This window comes from Paroedura picta, chromosome 2, assembly GCF_049243985.1.
Source record: "Paroedura picta isolate Pp20150507F chromosome 2, Ppicta_v3.0, whole genome shotgun sequence".
NCBI lineage: Eukaryota > Metazoa > Chordata > Lepidosauria > Squamata > Gekkonidae > Paroedura > Paroedura picta.
In genome coordinates, this window is record NC_135370.1 from 69,527,102 (window position 1) to 69,544,622 (window position 17,521).

General features: G+C 42.4%; 1 long non-coding RNA gene across 1 annotated transcript in view; it reads left to right on the plus strand.

Annotated features, from left to right (window-relative positions):
* Positions 1-17,521, plus strand: part of LOC143829520 (uncharacterized) — a 24,008-nt gene continuing 6,487 nt past the window's right edge. Inside the window, exons 1-2 of the long non-coding RNA XR_013228179.1 lie at positions 1-195; positions 16,756-16,801. This is a non-coding gene — a long non-coding RNA (uncharacterized LOC143829520). The remainder of the gene's footprint in view (positions 196-16,755; positions 16,802-17,521) is intronic.

Genomic DNA, 17,521 nt, shown 5'->3' on the forward strand with positions numbered 1-17,521 from the left:
ACTACTTAAAATTCACTGAGTGTCAGACACTGGTCTGCTACGAGAGGGTTTTCATCACTTGACACTTTTGAGACCATCAGAGTTTGTGATGGGGTACAGCATAGCAGGAACATACCTAACCCAGGGACCAGCTTGGGGAATAGTTACTGAAACGAATCGCCAACATCAGGTTCCATGGTATGGATCTCATGACTGGTGAGTATCCAAAATAGACTGCTTTGGACTTCACTTTTGGGGAGAAACAGCTTGGGTCTGTCACCACCTAGGACACGTACAATGAAGAGTAATTCAACAAACAGTTGTTAACTTGCAGTAAAGAAGGTACTGACAATGTCAAAGGCAGAAAGTACAACCTTTCTATCATATTTAACAATGCTATTGTCCAGCATGAAGGAAAGAAAAATATATCTTTATTTGGCACTGCTCAGCTTGAAAGGAAACAGGCAAGCTGCAGCGGATTCAGAGGAAAGTAAAAAAAGAGTGATAACAAAACACCAAGTAGAATAGGAATCTTTGTGTTTGGAAATTGTGTGTGCATGGTAGAGGCAGTGAATCTTAAAAAAAACAACAACACCCTGACTATTAAGACGGTAGAGTTGCCAGCCTCCAGGAGATGATTGTAGATTTGCCAGAATTACAACTGATCTCCAAGCAAGAGAGGTCAGTTCTCCTGAAGGAAACAGCAGATTTGGGGGTAGACTGCAAAGAATTATAGTCCCCCTAAACTCCCAGCATGCAGCAATTGGTCATCTCATAGCAAAATAACTTGATCCAGTGACTCCATCGTTCACATGGGAACATTGGTATAGTTACAAGTACAAGTACAAAACTTTTAATGGCATAATACAAAATACAAAACTTTTAATGGCATAATACAAAATTATTTCAGTAGCAAGAACAATAAACATTTCAGATGACCAGTAAACAAAGGAACAAAAGTCTCAAAAAGCCAGTGCCCTATATTACTTTAGCCTGTGGGCCATAACTATAGATAAAAATTTGGCTACCAGTTCAGTGGTCTCTAAGCATTTATCAGCTAGCAGCAAATTAAGAGACTTTTCTTCTGCAACATTAGGTGAAAGTAAAAGCGAGGAAATCAAATCATGATGTCAATTATGCAAATTACATTGCAAAATGATATGACAGACTTGAGTCCAGTTCACCATGACAATACCTGCAAGTTCTTTCATTACGGGGAATTCTCCTATATCTGCCTTCAAGCACTGCAGAGAGAAATACATTTAGTCTAGCTAACATAAATGCTCTGCCATGTGATGGTATAATTAGGTTGGAAGAATAAAGTGCCATAGAATTTGGGATATAAGAAAGACCAAGGGATCATGGAGAACACAAACTACCTGCACCAGCATAAATTACCTGGAGGTCAATATATGAAATATATGATCCTCTCCAGAGTTGGTTAAGGAATCTCTAGGTCAGTACCTATAGATTTAATTTTAAAGATGATGTCCGAGGCCATTTCAAAGTATAGTGGTCAGATGGTAAACACAGGTCTATTTAAGACCTACCCATATGAGTAGGAGCTCTCTCACTGGGACTGATTCCACATGAGGAATTTGCCCCAGGACAGCCTTTCATTGCACACAGGTTTTAGTGCTGCTTCCACATGATGTCGGCAGCAACCCAGAACTCTCAAGTGACTGGCACAAGTTTTCTCCAGATTTGCTTCGCAACAAGGGAAATCGCCCAATCCCGATTTCCCTCTTCTTGTCACTCTGTGATTCACAGAGTAAACAGAAGAAAGCCTGTGTTGAGGAAGAAACGTGTGACAGTAGTGTTCTGCCCACCCTCACACCTGCCCTCCTTTTCCGGACCGAGAGTTTTTTAAAAAAATGGTGCAGTTCACATATCTGAGGGACTGCAAAGCTATGCGCCCTGTGTAAAAATAAAATGTTCTCCTCATAGTGCACTGTAATTTTGGGATTGGGTAGCCAAAATAAAATTCCTATTTGTGTTTTCTGGTGGTGGGGTATGAACAGGGAAGGGGGACTGTGTGATGAAACAGCTCTCTCTCTATTAGCTTGGCAACTGTGCGCTTTGTTTTAAAACTTTACTGTGAACAAACAATCACTCATTATGGTCCAGTTACCATGGCCAGCCTATCACAAATCTACCATAACATAAAGAGAGACCATTACACCAAGAATCCTAAAAAGAGATCTAAGAAGAGAATGTTTTATTGTTGTGGCATGATCCTGCAGCAATGTGGAAGTGTAACCTTTAAAAAAAAATTGTTCTGGTGTTGTAGTGTTTCCCCATAGCAAAGCATAAGTGCACGTTGAAAAAAAAGTAATTTGGGAGCTCAGGGGGACGGATCAGTCCCTGAATCAACCGCTGTGCAGGGATTGTTGATTTGTGGTGAATGACAAGCTGAGGCACAGGGGGGAGGAGTTTGGGTTGTTCTTGCTTTCTGCCTCATTGGTAGGCAAAAAGCCATGCTAAGGTGGCAAGAAAACATGTGAGGGGGCTCTAGTCAGAAATCTTGCAAACACGCAGCTTCCCACCAAGCATTTGAAAGCAGGAGGTGGCGCGAGTTTTATGACTCAGTATGGAATTGGTCTGGATTTGATTCTCTAGATTTATGAGAAAAGGGCAAAATTTCAACTGCCTTTCTGTTCTCATAGCAGCCTTTTGTAACTCTTCCATGGCAAAACCAACTGTCTGCACTTTCACCCATGGAAACATGACTAAGAAAGCATGGTGAAGCAAAAGCTCCACTGGCACAAAAACAAGTTGAGTTGGTGCTACCCCATTCTTCATTACTATAGCCCACATGCCAGATAGCTTTATGTTCAGGCTTGGGAGTGGAGACCTTATGACTGTGGCCCATGATTCTGGCTCAGATTGGGTTCTAAAGTACATAAGAAGAAGAAGAGCTGAAACTTTGAAATACCTCTCCTTTCCTCCCCACAACAGATAACCTGTGAGATGAAGGTGAGAGAGCTCTTCGTCATAAGGCAAACTTCCAAATAGTTGGAGAGTCAAATTTCTAAATATTTAGACTTCCAAATAGTTTGGTACTTTTCTAAATAACAATAGAACAAATGTTTACGGCATAAAACTTGTGTTAATGGGTACCAGTTATATACAAGGTTTGCAAACATTAGTCCTGAACAATCACTTTGGAATATAAAAGGAGGAGCCTTCTGCTATGCAATTGTTTCTCCAAAGAGGTGGGGTTTTTATTCTCCATAGGGGACTGAAGTCAACATGGAAGCCTTCTCTGGACAAAATACAGTGTTACTCCTGTATTCATTTGTTTGAGACCTCACACAGACACTTCTGATCTGCTACCTTGCTTGAATCATCTGGAGGTGCTTCGCTCCAAGGGACATGCTTTCTGTGTTTTAGGCTGATCTCTGAAGTCTGATGGGGCTAGTTGTTTTGGCTTTGGGTTAGACCTACGTGATCTTTTAGTCCCTTTAATCTCATGAACTGGCTGAGAAAAATGCTTTCCAAGTATGAACTTGAATTAGAAGTTGAAAGACTTCTATAGATCCCAGCTTCTGAATGTGATTACAGGTTGATTCTGGCTCCAAACAGCATGAAAATTAGCACATCCTACTGATATTGACTTTCACTCTTTGGAGTCCATTTTGGTCCTGTAACTTTGAAGATGGATTTAGTGCTTAAAGGGAGGATGCAGACAAACCTTAGAGAAGCCCCCCTGCAGTTTGCATATCTTATTGATATCATAAAAAACAGGGAGGGGAGAATGCTTTTCTCCTTGAACAAGCAAGCCTCAAAACTAATCTTCCCTCAGCTCAAATTGAATTTAAATATAATCAAACTTGCTTTGCTTCGAAGCGTTCATTTATCTTGTTTAAAACTTATATGCAGTTCTCACTGGGACTAGCTGTAGGGCTCTTTGCTTTTGTTTCCTGAAATCTGCTGTCCTCAGCATTGTCTGCTTGGAAAGAGATGATGGATTGGGCACTGAACACATCCGTTATTTGCTATCTGCGAGAGCAGAACCCATCTGCATGGCCTCTCTTATCCTGCCATCCTAGTTACAGCTAAGCTCAAGAGGAACCAACTGCTCAATAGATAAAGCAGCACTTCAGAGCAGGGCTTGGGGTGGAAGATTACACCCTGCATGACTGATGCCTTGGCAGCCCTGTTGTAACAGCGGCTTCTCTTCCGAAAAGTTCAAATCCCACATCAACCAGAGCAAGAAGTCTTCTTCATTAATGTATCTTCTTTTTGCTTATATGAACAAGATATATAGAATTGTACATAGCCAGTTTAGCTGAATTAACGTGGTGCTTACTGTACTATACTTGAGGAAGAAAGTACCTAGTATATATGGCCCATTATGCACAGCCGCCGAAATGGCGATTTCGGGTCACATGGAAAACGCGGAGGAGGAACATGCGACACACACCGGTTATGCATGGGGCGGGGCGCGACGGCAGCAAAACCCAGAGTAACCGATTATGCACACGGCGATCCGGGCGCCGCTTCTGGTGCCGCCCCGGTCACCCTGAAGCTGCGCTTTCTTCCGCATTTTGCTAACGCAACTTTTTCAGCGGCATGCACCAAAGCTGCAGCCGTTTGCAGCTGGCACCGTGTGTTATCGGTGATTTTAGTCGCTGCCATTCCACCCCGAATGTGCGTTATTTCCTCCGTGCATAATGGGTCTATGTGAAACAACTGCATTACAGAACAGACTCCCATATAGAGGAACTGGGTCTCTCACCATCTTTCATCCCTAATCCCCCTCTGCTGCCTGATATTGTAGCAGAACAAAATTTGCATGAAAAAGTTGTGTCACAATACAGTCTCAGCACATAAGCAGGGTTTTGTTGGTCATTTGCTGACCAATGAGAGCCACTGCTGTGTTTTTTTCTCCTTTTGCCAACTTCACACTATAGGAAAGTGGAAAATGGCACCTTTATTATTTGATGGTGATGGAGGCTAAGCTGTCACCAAGGTGCCAAGAGACAAATTGCCTAATGGCACACACTTCTCCTCTCTTTGATAACAGCAAATCAGGGGGGCATCAAGGAGAATGCTTTGTAATGTCTGCATGTCAGAGATACAACAGGAATAAGGTCTTGCAAGCATGGTGTTGAAAAGGGAGATAGAAAAATATGGATTGTTGGTCTTTAATATTTATAGCCAATAATGATGCCAAAGGAGTGCAAGTCATTATCCTAGGGGGGAAATTCCCCAAGTATCCTTTGTACCTTCTGCCCTGACTGTAATAGACCCAGTTAGTCCACTCTTCTCTAATCTGAGAAGGTAAGCAGTGCCCCTGACTTTTTGGCTGACTAGTACTTAGATGGGAGACTTGGGAGGATCATGATATGGAGGTAGGCAATGGCAAACCATGTTTCTTGCCTTGAAAACAACAAAGGCTTACTATAAACCAGTTATGACTTGGCAGCAAAAGCAATAATAACAGCAACAAACTGACACTTCTGGCCAGGCAAAGGATTTTTTATTTTCTGATATTCTATTACTTTTTTTCTGGAGCAACGAAATCTGGGAAATGGCCTTGCAGCATTTATCCAAACCAGGCTTTCTCAATTAGGGTTTTGTGAAACCTTGGGGTTCTCTGATGGCCCTGGAAAGGTTTCCCAAATGGGTGTGAATTAATTTATATACATGGCCTCTTGTGGTGCAGAGTGGTAAGCGGCAGAAATGCTGTCTGAAGCTGTCTGCCCATGAGGTTGGGAGTTCGATCCCAGCAGCCGGCTCAAGGTCGACTCAGCCTTCCGAGGCAAAGCCACCCTGTACTGAGTCTGCCATGAAAATGCTGGAGGGCGTCACCCCAAGGGTCAGATATGACTCGGTGCTTGCACAGGGGATACCTTTACCTTTACCTATGTATATATATATACACACCTTCTAAGATTAGACAAGAATTGACTAACTGGGTCTATTTTGGTCAGGGCAGAAATCTACATCTACATCTATATCCAATTGCTAAACATTTATTGGGTGTTATGACCATATATGGCCTAATGACAAGTGATGGGCCTGGAGGGGGGGAAGGGGAATGGCCCCAGGTGGATGTGTACACAGCCATGCTTCCCAACCATACTGTGTATAATGGCGCCACTTCTGGGGCTTCTTGAAGGCTGAAGAATGTTTCAGGGGGTTCTCAATGGTAACAAAAAAAAAAAAAGTTGAGAAAGACTGATCTAAACTAATCCTGAAAGCTCTGTCTCAGACATCTGGGAATGCTACATGTTGGAAGAGATGCTATCAAATTAATGCATTAGAGGTGGGTTCTCATGGTATACATATTAATCATTCTTTTTTTGTTTTAACTCAGAGGCAGGGTGGCAAAGGTCCTCTGGAACTTGAGGAGCTTTCTTCAGCCTATCACCCACCATGTCCTAGCAGCTGCTCTGGCAAGCTACAGGCTTTGAGTAGGGGGAGGGACCTTCTGTGACTCCAAAAAAGTCCATCTTTACAGTGAAAACTACTTATTGATGTGTTTCAGATGGATTGGTGATCCCAGATGTCCTATTCCACTGTGCCTCATCTCTAACAGAAAACTGCTAATGTAGCAATGGTTCTATCTAGGTGATGTTACTTCTAGGGGCTTGGCAAGAAGGCATGGCCAGGTGACATCACTTCTGGTATGCCTCAAAGTCTGAAAAAATTTTCAGGTGGGCCTTCATGGTTAAAAAATTGAGAAAAGCTGCACAGAAATTTGTATCTATGTTGCTTGATCTCTGATTCATAAGTGCTCATTCAGGCTACTGTGGGCAGCAAAGGTTTTTTAAAAATGCATGTGCGATCTATTTATCTGGCTCATTTCCTTAAGGACAATAAAGGTTCACTTTTTGATGTCCTTAAGTTCAGGATTTGTTAGCAAGAACTTCAAAAGAAATGTTTAAAAAAACATATGCATAATTCATCCCCGGGCAGGTTGCTCTTGCCACAACCGTCAGCCCTGACATATTTACATTTCCAGCTTCTCAGAAGTTAACACAGTGAGTGACATATTTACTTATCATAATAAAAAAAATCAAATAGCTTGTTTAGCTGAGCATATAAAATGGAAGGCAGTTGATCAAAAACCATTGCACATTAAAAAAAAATGTCACTAAAGAGGTGCGAAAGAGATATTGATCAAGCTGTCATCCCCAAGACAGGCACCATCTGCTTTGGAGGCTGTCGGATCTCTCATCCAGTGACCAAACAATCATCTTGAGATAAGGAAACCATTTGTGCGATGACCTCATTCACTAGTTCCATAGCTTTGAGGCCTTTTATCTTCCCCCCGAAAATAGATGCTTACTATTTATAGGCAGTGGGGATAACCAGAGGAATTTAGCAAACCTTTCACGGCTGTCCCACACACTCTCAAATTTATTTATGTATTCTCAAACTGTGCATTGCAGTCCACATGTCATTGCTATTTCTGTCTGCCATCTTTAGAGGCTCCCCCTTTCCCTTAAACCTATTCCTTTGAAAATGAAGGCAGGTTTGATAGAACTTTGCCTATGCACACATTTCTGCATTCCCAAGAATGTGGATGAACTCCATCCATAATGCAAAGCTCCTGAACAACAAATATTTCATAAATATTATTAGCTAGCGGCCATCCCACCCTTGCAGTTCCTAGCTAACTTTTCTTGAGGAATGTGTGGGGAAAGCAATGACAACTGCATGTACCTGTGCATGCATGTACTTTAGGGGAGAATGACATGGTAACTTGTGTGCATGCATGGAACCTGAAAAGGCAGAACAGAAAATGCATGAAGTTTGTTATCAAATGAAAATGGGCACTCTACACTTTGTGTTGTAAGACGTAGGTTAAAATACTGTCACGCCACAACATGTAAATGTAGCCATAACCAATCCACCTGTCAAGAGGGGGGGGGGATGAATTAAACAACCATGGTTGCACAGATATGACAACCTGTGCTCTTTTTTGTTTATCACTTATTTCTGGCTGGTTGCTGCAATGGTAAGATAATAAATGAATAGTCCCCCCTCCCCCCATTTTAAGTGTCTTCTCTAGGAACACTTCGCTTTTAAATGATTCATGGCTGCCACAAAGCCATTTTTTGTTCCTTTGCAATAAGCCCAAAGGGATTTAATTAAATGAGCTTGCATCCAATATTTAAAATGAACATTAATTCCGAGAAAGTTAACCTGTTTGAAAAGCTCACTTTCAAGTATAAGATTCATTGTTCATACTTCATATCATTTCCTTCAGAGCCACCGGCTGAGAGTACGACTCATACATTTTTTTAGGATAAATAAATGTATTCCCTGACATTTCAAAACTTCACAAATCAGTGCTTTAAAGTTTTGACATTTGGGTTATAATGGACACAATCTATCAGCCAATGAAATCTGAAATGAAGGAGATCGACGGAAGACACTTCATCTGGAGATGTTTCCAGTGGGTTAGGCACATTGCACCAAAACCCAAATGTGCTGATTTATAAACTTAAGATGTATATAGCCCACTGCTCAGCCTATTACTCATAATAGGCTTGCACCAGTTATTCTAGTGACACTCTTCCATGGAAGCTCACTTGGTCACCTTAGGCCAGTCACCCACTCTCAGTCTAACCTACCTCACAGGGTTGTTGTGAGGGTAAAAGGGTGGAGAGGAGAATGATATAAGCTGCTTTGGGCCCCTGTTAGGGAAAAAGATACATACAACAAATAATAACAATAAAGCAGCAATGATGGATTAAAAACTACAAGGAGACGGACAAAACCAGCAAGAATATCTAAAGAGCCCAGTGTTTTAAAGATCATTTCAGAGGACAGTCATGTTGGCCTGTAGTAGAACAACTGGATTGGATCCAATAGCAGAGGAAGGAAGCTTTGACTCTCAAAATCTTAAACCTTGAATATCTTGTTGATCTCTAGGCTATTAAATTAGAATATAGCTGCATGATTTAAATAAATTCATTAAAAATACAGCTGCAAAATCTGGAATCATAGTTGGAAGGATTTCCCTAAAGGCCATCTAGTCCAACCCCCTGTTCAATGCAGGATCAGACTAAAGCATCCAGGATAAGTATCTGTCCAGCCTTTGCTTGAAGACTGCCAGTGAGGGGGAGCTCACCACCTCCTGAGGCAGCTGAACTACTCTGAAAAAAACTTTTCCTGATATCAAGCCAGTACCATTGTACATGTAGTTCCAACCCATTACTGTGGGTCCATCCGCTTACTGTGAGTCCTATCTTCTCCTGCTGACAGGAACCGCTCCCTGCCCTCTTCCAAGTAACAACCTCTCAGATACTTAAAGGCAGAAATCATGTCCCCTCTCAAGCTTCTCTTCTTCATGTTGAACATTCACCAGTCTCTCAACCTTTCTTCATAGGGCTTGGTCCCCAAGCCCTGGGTCATTCTCATCACTCACCTCTGCAACCTCTCCATTTTGTCCACATCCTTTTTGAAGTCTTCTAATTGAAAAGCAGCATCTTGGCAAAAGACTGTAGCAACAGAGAGACTGGAAGAAAAGTCTTTGCTTACTGCCAAAAGAATAGAACAATTTGAACCAATTAGAGAGGGAATTCCATAATTTGGGTGCCTGCCTGCCTGCGTACACAGAGAAGGCCCTGTTACTACTAGCCACCCACTGTAAGTTATACCGGGCAGAGACATGGAGAAGATCTTAAATGTTGGGCAGATACATTTGGAAGCAGACATAACTGATAATTTCCAAATAATGAATTGCCTGAACCATTCCGCACCCGATAAAAGAAATGAAATCCTTACCTTTTGTAAACACCATATTTTTGGCATTTTGCACGACGTTGTGAACATCCAGCAGTACATCTGCAAACTGGCAGCTATATCCTCCATTTAAAGTGCTTGCAGGGGAATCACATAAACTTGATTACCCCTGCCATGTAGTGTGAGCAGGACGAGAGCAGCCAGCAAGCCATGAGCAAAAGACACATGTGTTACCAAAGTAGTGAGATCCCCAGCTCCAGTGCCTGCCCTCAAGCCCAACTCCCTCTCTCTTCACCTGAAATGGGGCTTTCTATTTTAAAAAAAAACTGCCTGGAGCAATGAATAGGCACACAATCGCCCAGGCAGAACACAAAATAAATTTTTCCCCACCAGTTTGCCCATAAAACATGCCTCTTCCCAACTAAAAAAAAAATCGGCTTTTTTTTTTTTAAGCTTCAAGGCTCCAGATTGCAAGAGATTTGCTTGCAGTAAAAAGAGCCCTATGTATCTATTAATAGATGCATACACATTTAAACTCATAAGTCTCATTTTTTAAATGAAATTAGCTGGCATCGTGGTCCCTTTAAAAGAGGGAGAAAGGTGATTGGCCACCTATCTTTATTGACATGTCGAAGAGAGGAGCATGTCCCCTCTTCTGCCATTTCAAGCAGGTGTGCAAAATGGCAGGAAGCACAAGATGACAGCAGAGGAGCCAGAAGGTGAGGAATTCCCAGAGGCACTGGGTTTTTTAGAGTTACGCAATTGCGCTGGTGTAACACTAGTATTTTTACTGTACGGAATGGCCCTGTGTATTCTAATATTTTGGTTTTTGAGATAGGCATTTTATGTTCCTTGAACTGCATTGGTTCGATTTATCAGGTCCAATCCTTGCACTCAATTCAATATTCTTTTGGACACAAGTAAACTGGTTACCAAACAAGAGTTGTCTCAGAAAGCTATACATGTTTACAGCCACCGAAAGCTGAACAATAGCAATGGCTCTTGGCTGAGCTACCGAGACTGAATAAATCACAGAAGCCATGTATATGCACTCCATGTGGAGGAAGGAATAAGTTCATGATGTAAGTGTACATTTCCATGGAAACCTTTCTGGGTTGCGAGCCACCAGTGGAACACTCCCCCAAATTTTACACGAAATATGGTGTGAGGAGTCTTGCTGTTTTGAGCATTATGTTTTACCCATTTAACAGGGCAGTGTTTAATTTCCAGGAAGAGTGTTTCCCAGAATTTGTAGCACATGCTTGCAATCTCCACTTTCCCTAAGTCCATCTGTTTTAAGATTTTAGGTAGCATTTTGTTGTCTTTTTTCCCAAAAAAATGTTGAAACTTTCAAAAAGCCTAGTGCAATCTCATTAGCATTAGCACATCTTATATTTCCAGTTCCTTCCATTTGATTTCATTAACTGGGTTTTCCTTCACAGGTGGGCTCTTGCTTTACCTTGTTATCAGTGAAGCAAGGCCACATTCATTCTCTGTTTTTGCACGCTACATTTGCTTTGCTCCTCGCCTGCATGATGCCTGCTGCATTTTTTTAATAACAATGCACAGAAAGATTTTACAGTTCATGAGGGCCAAATCAAGACATGACACAAAAGATGTATGATTGGAATTGTCTGTGTTTTTTAAAAGCAGCCCTCATCTGTTTTGAAGATAAAGGAGAAGACACTGGGCAAGAGGGCATTTAACCCTTTCCTCTGAGATGGGAAGATGGAAACTTTGGAGAAGATGGGAGAAAAAGTACTATCCAGAATGTTGACACCTTAAATCCTGGATCAGACCTTCCACTCAGCAGTAATACTTCTGTGTTGTTTAAAATAACATTCAGTTTATTAGCCTGCACCCCCTCCAGGTCAAGGTTTCTATAGCCCCCCTGTTATCTGCCAGAAGTGCAAGAGAGAGCATCATCCAAGTACCGGTGACAACCCAGGCCAAATCTCTGGATGCTCTCACCAAGTGACTTGAAAACCATAGAGGATCACCATAAACCATCTGTGACTTTATGGCACTTTCCACCACCAGTAATGAATTGCCTGGAAAAGCCATAAATAAAAAGTGCATTAAAATACCTGGACAAAGGGATGCAAACAATCCAAGCAATTAAATGAGATAGTTGCTACAGTAGAACAGCCATGAGATTAAAGGACTAAAGAAGTATAAAGTAGGACAATACTTTAAGAAATATGTTTCAGATCATAGATGATGGTAACTTGGGGGCTTGCTATCCTCAGATGAGTTAGTTTTATAAAGATGATACTGACAGTGCCCCATTGAGCCAAGAAAAATAGCAAGCATGGGCTTACAATGTGCAATTAGAGGGAGAAGGGTGGGACAGATGAAGAAAAGTAGAATTTGGATAGCCAATAAATCTGATGTTTCTGAAATGGAGAAGCTCCCTTCTGCAGTCTGTTGCCATCCTGTACTATGTAAACCTCTTCCTCACTCCATTGTACTGCTCAGGGAAAGCAGATATTTCCTTCCCTCCCTTCTTGTAAGAAATGGCACATTTTTCATCTTTATTGTCAAATGGAAAGAAAACCATTTCCAAGAAGTGAAATAGCTTTCAAAGGCCAACACAGTGGGAGTGCATAAATGAGCCCACCTCTGGCCCAGCAAGTGTCCAAGTTAGTTTTCTGTCTGCCATGCTGCCATAACAGATAGTGACACTCCTCAGCACGCTTGCGAGCTTCTTTTTCATTGCCCTTTCCTCAGCTGGAGACAGAAATGCCCCCCAAAACATCACATTCCTCTTCTTCATTCCTTTCACAAAATGAAGTGTGTTTCCTTCCATTCCTCTTCACTATTCTCATTTAATGTGACAGTCTAAATAAGAAGCCAAACTGTTAAGGGTTGGGGTAGGGAGAGAGTCTCTTTGGAAAGCTCTTGGTCTTCCTAGTTTGTTTCTTCATTTGGTTTTTGTATTGTAGTCAAGTTATCAGAAAATAGCAAGAGGCCAGACTTGTGGTGCTTCTTAGCATTGTCTGAATAAAAGAAGATGAGTTGGTTTTTATACCCCACTTTTCACAGCCCAAAGGAGTGTCAAAGCAGTTTACAACTGCCTTCCCTTCCCTCTCCCCACAACAGACCCTGACCGATTATGCACAGGGCAGGAACCCCGGGATGGCGGCAGCAGGACAGCCCCGATTATGTATGATGCTGCGGCCGTACTGGCCCAGCACAGGGTCCCAGAAAACCTGCAGCAAAGGAATACGGAATTTTCCACAGTCCCTAGGATGCTGCAGGCACGAGTGGGGGCTAGGTCGGGCCAGTGCCGTGCATAATCGGCAGAGCCGGGCCTTTTTGCCCGGCCCTTTCCCCAACCTCCAATGTCCCTGCAGGGACACCGCATGCGGAGCCGCACAGCTGTCCAGGGACGCCCCCTACCCCCATATTGGTGGGAAAGTGGTATTCTGCTCCCCACCATTGTGCGGTGGAGACCCCATTCCCCCCACTCCCCACCCTGATGCTTCTGCATTCAGGCAGTGTGCCGGGCTTTCCAGCCCCGGCATTTTGTGCACATGCACGTGCTATGCTGGGACAGCCCTATAGACCGAGAGATTCCCTCCCCTGTGCATATACAGGAAGTGCCGGGCCCAGTGTGGCTGCTGCCATGCATAATGGGTCCCTGTGAGGTAGGTGAGGCTGAGGGACTGCTCAATTGGAACAGCCCTATCAGGGCTGTGACAAGCTCAGGTTCACCCAGCTGGCTGCATGTGGAAGAGTCAGGAATCAAACCCAGCTTTCCAGATTAGAAGCCACTGCTCTTAACCACTATACCATGATGGCTCCTGAATTTTTATAAGCTCATCCTTGGATCCACCAAAACATGTACAATTATCCCTTAAACCCACCCAAAAATCTGGGCTGTCGCAGTGCATTTGTTCACAAACCCTAATTTTAGCTGGCTGTGACACAGCCTCAGAGTCTGTCAGCTACCAGAAGAGTAAGATCACACTGCAACAATACTACAATCATGTTGGAATATGCACAATCTGTAATGTGCATGATTCAGAAACATATGAAGAATGTCCTGTAGGGAGCATCAGAAGACGTGTATGAGGCATAATTAACTTTGGAACTTCCTGATAATAATCTTCTCCAGGGTCTTGGCTCTTTGAAGACTTCCTGCTCCTTTGAGCATACTTTCTTCCACTTGCCTCCACATCAGACAGAATGACAGCAGACAAGAGTTAGACTTTTACAAAAGTTGTTTCTCTCTTCGCAACTAACTATTTTTTAATGCAGTCTGATGCTCTGCCCCTCTTCGTATATCTAAACTCTGCCAACAAATCAGGTACATTTATAACAGATACTAAGAGGCAAAGCAAATGGCTAGAAACAGCCTGCCCTGTGGTATTTATTGCTGGTCTGTACCATTTTTTAAAAGACATAAGCTTGGAATCAAATGCTCAATCTTCGTATAATGCTCCCCAGACAAAATTACCATGTCACGTAAATAGCTGGCTTAATACTTTATTTAATAACTAGGGGCCAAGCCCTTTGCATTCAGGAATACAACAGGCACTAGATGGGGGGGGGGGGTTGGAAGAACTCTGTGGATGGCCTCTCCCTCTCCCCAAGACCTGGAAAGGCTGCAGGCCAGAGGCCCCCCAGGAAGGGAACTCACCAGCAGGGGCAGCTCTCTCGTGGCAGGGATCTGCAAATGCTGAGCCTCAGAGGGAAGTAGAAGGAGGAGGGGTGATCAGGATTGAGGAACGGATGGTGATTGGCTGGCCGCTGGACAGATAGGCAAGCCGGTTGGAGGAGGAGGCACTCAGGGGCGGGACAGCTGCCCTGAGTCGGTATTAAGCGCTGAGTGGCATTTAAGCCATGAGACATGCTCCTCCTCCAAGGCCTGACCAGAAATATATTACAGCAACTCTAAGTAGAATTTGTACCACAACATTCAAAGATCTAGTGAGTGTTTTACTGTGGTGCTATAAGCCATTTAAACCATGTATTTTCTCTTTCTCCTCCTTTATTCAAGATCTGTTGTATTTCCCTCTAATCCTCTGTGAGGAATAGCACATTTTCCCACTTACATCATAAAACAAATCAAAATCCTGTGCAGAAAAGTCAAATAGCATTCAAAGGCCAATGCAGTTGGAGTGCATAAATGAGCTCACCTCTGCCCTCAGAAATGTCCAACTATTCACTCAAATGATTGGTGTATCGTAATATTATAAAATCAATAAATCATTGAACATACATCACCTCTGTCGTAATAAGCCGAGCATAGATGTGCTAGGTACCATTATTCTGTTGTGATCAGGCATACATATTGCTAAGGTGTCGGGTGGCAAGGTCAAGAGAAACTGAAGCCTTCATGCCTTGGAGATAGTGATGTAACTCAACGGGCTGTTGTGAAAGGACTACCAGCTGAAGATCCAACATTGTGCAGTAATTTGAATGTTGAACTTAATATCACTTAATGATATTAGACCAATCATTACATGGGCTTACTTACCTCACTGAGCTGTTGTAAGGATGAAAAACATGGAATAATGTTTTTTCCTCTATTATTCAGACTTTTCAGCTTGATCTTCTGATTGACTGAGAGCCATCTATGAAAATGCTGGTTATGACTTTTAAAACTCTAGATGGTTTGCGGCTGAGATATTTCAAGGACTTCTTTCTCCAGCAGAGGTCTACCACCTATTTAGGAACAACTAGAAGGGTCTTCAGATACTTTGGTCACCTCATGAGAAGGAGAAAAGCCTAATGCTGGGAGCGATTGAGGGCAAAAGAAGAAGGGGACGACAGAGAATGAGGTGGCTGGATGGAGTCACTGAAGCAGTCAGTGCAAACTTAAATGGACTCCGGGGAATGGTAGAGGACAGGAAGGCCTGTAGGATCATTGTCCATGGGGTCGCGATGGGTCAGGCACGACTTTGCACCTAACAACAACAACAACAACAACAACAGTCCTAATTGTTGTTCCACCATTATTCAAGGTTTTGACAAGTAGAGGTGATAAGATCTTATTGGTAGCAACATGAAAGTCTCAAGAATCTCCTAAAAATAATTTTGGCTAATGGTTGACTGTATTATTAGCAGTTATTGTGTCTAGAGTTGCATTAATTTTACTATTTTGTTCAATTCTCTTGTTGCTTTGAAACTGTAATCTGTCTTGAATTTGTTTTCCTGGATAATACAATAAATAAATCCAAGTCTTTACCATTCTGTTAGCAAGGGTTGATGTCACCCTGAGTCCCTTCTGACTTTTTAAACTGTTTTTCAACCTTCCATGCTTCTCTGAAGCATGCTTAGTCCTTCTCTGGCAATTGTCTTTTCTTTCCACATCTCCTTAATTAATTTCCAAGTCCATTTTTTTCCTGTGTACCTTGGAAATCCTCCAAATATAGAGAAATATCTGCCTTCTCTCTGAATAGCCTCTTCTTACTGTTTCTATGACTGGCTTTAGCCCCCAGGTTTGCTATTACATACAGATCAATATATTGTTTGCATACTAAGAAGAATGGTGCTACTGTTTCCCACTACTGAAACAACTATATATTGTATTCAAGCCATGAGTTCTAGTTAATCCTATTGTCTACAGTGCATGGCACTTGCTTGGGTAGTTTTGGGCATTCCATTCTTTTGGGATTTTACCTCTTAGCACTGGACCTGCTTAAAGAGGAAGCCCTCGCATAACAGAGTTTTCAACCAGATTAAGCCTGACAAGTATCATATGCATTGCTGCATCCACTAACTACTGTTTCCCTCCCTGAATTTGCTGTCATTCATTCTGAAAAGCAGGTGCATTAGTGCTAAGGAAGAACAATTCAGGCATCTATAAATAGCTGGATTTGCCAGGTATAATTGCTATTTTGTAAGTGTCTGTGTGAATAAAATATGGTATTTCCGTTAAAGAGTTGAAATTCTCCCTCTGTCCTGCCCCTTTCTGATCATCTGTCGCCCTTTCACTCTCCAGATTTAAGGTTATCAATCATTTACAGCCAGACACAGATTACTCCTTCAAACAGGCCACAGCCCATCATTGTCCAGTAACATCTTACATTACATGGTACTGTTTTATTTTCTCTTATTCAGAATGGGAGCTTACCCTGAGCCTGAACTTCATGGCCCAAAGGCAAAGGTAGCTATGTCTTCAAATCATTTTGTTATTTAGACACCCAACAAAATTCTACCAGTCCTGCTGCTTGGAGTATATTTTGCATCAATTCTCTTTTCCTTTGATTCTTTCAAAAGTCTGCATCAAAGCCTCACTGAAACAGTAGTTAAATACATTGGCCAAATTGAGCTAATTTGCAATGAATTGCTGAGTTTTCATAATTCATTCTGCTGGCACAATACTGCAAAATGTATGTTTTCTGAAGGTCTGGAATGGCAAGGGAACAAGAAAGAAAGAGAAATGAGAGTAACTGGGAAGGGGAAAGGGACAAAAGGGAAAGGAGGAGAAGGGCCATGGCTTAGCCTTATCCCAAGTTGAATCTACAATATCTCCCATTAAAAGGAGAAGCTAGTAGGTGATGTTAAAGAACTCTTCCTGAGATCTGGGGGGCTGCTGCAAGTCTTAGATTTGGTTCAATATAAGGTGGGTTCATGTATTCATGGGTATTTGATTTAGGCAATGAGCAGTGATGCTCGGACACCCACTGGTTTGGTTCATATCCTGTTCAGCAGTCATGAACAGGCTGCTGATTTCTTCACCTATTTGCTGACCCATTGTGATTGTTTAGCAAGTTGCTTTAATGTATTCCTATCTAACAGTATAGTTCAGCATGACCAACTTTTTGGTGCCAGTTTGGTGTAGTGGTTAGGAGTGTGGACTTCTAATCTGGCATGCCAGGTTCGA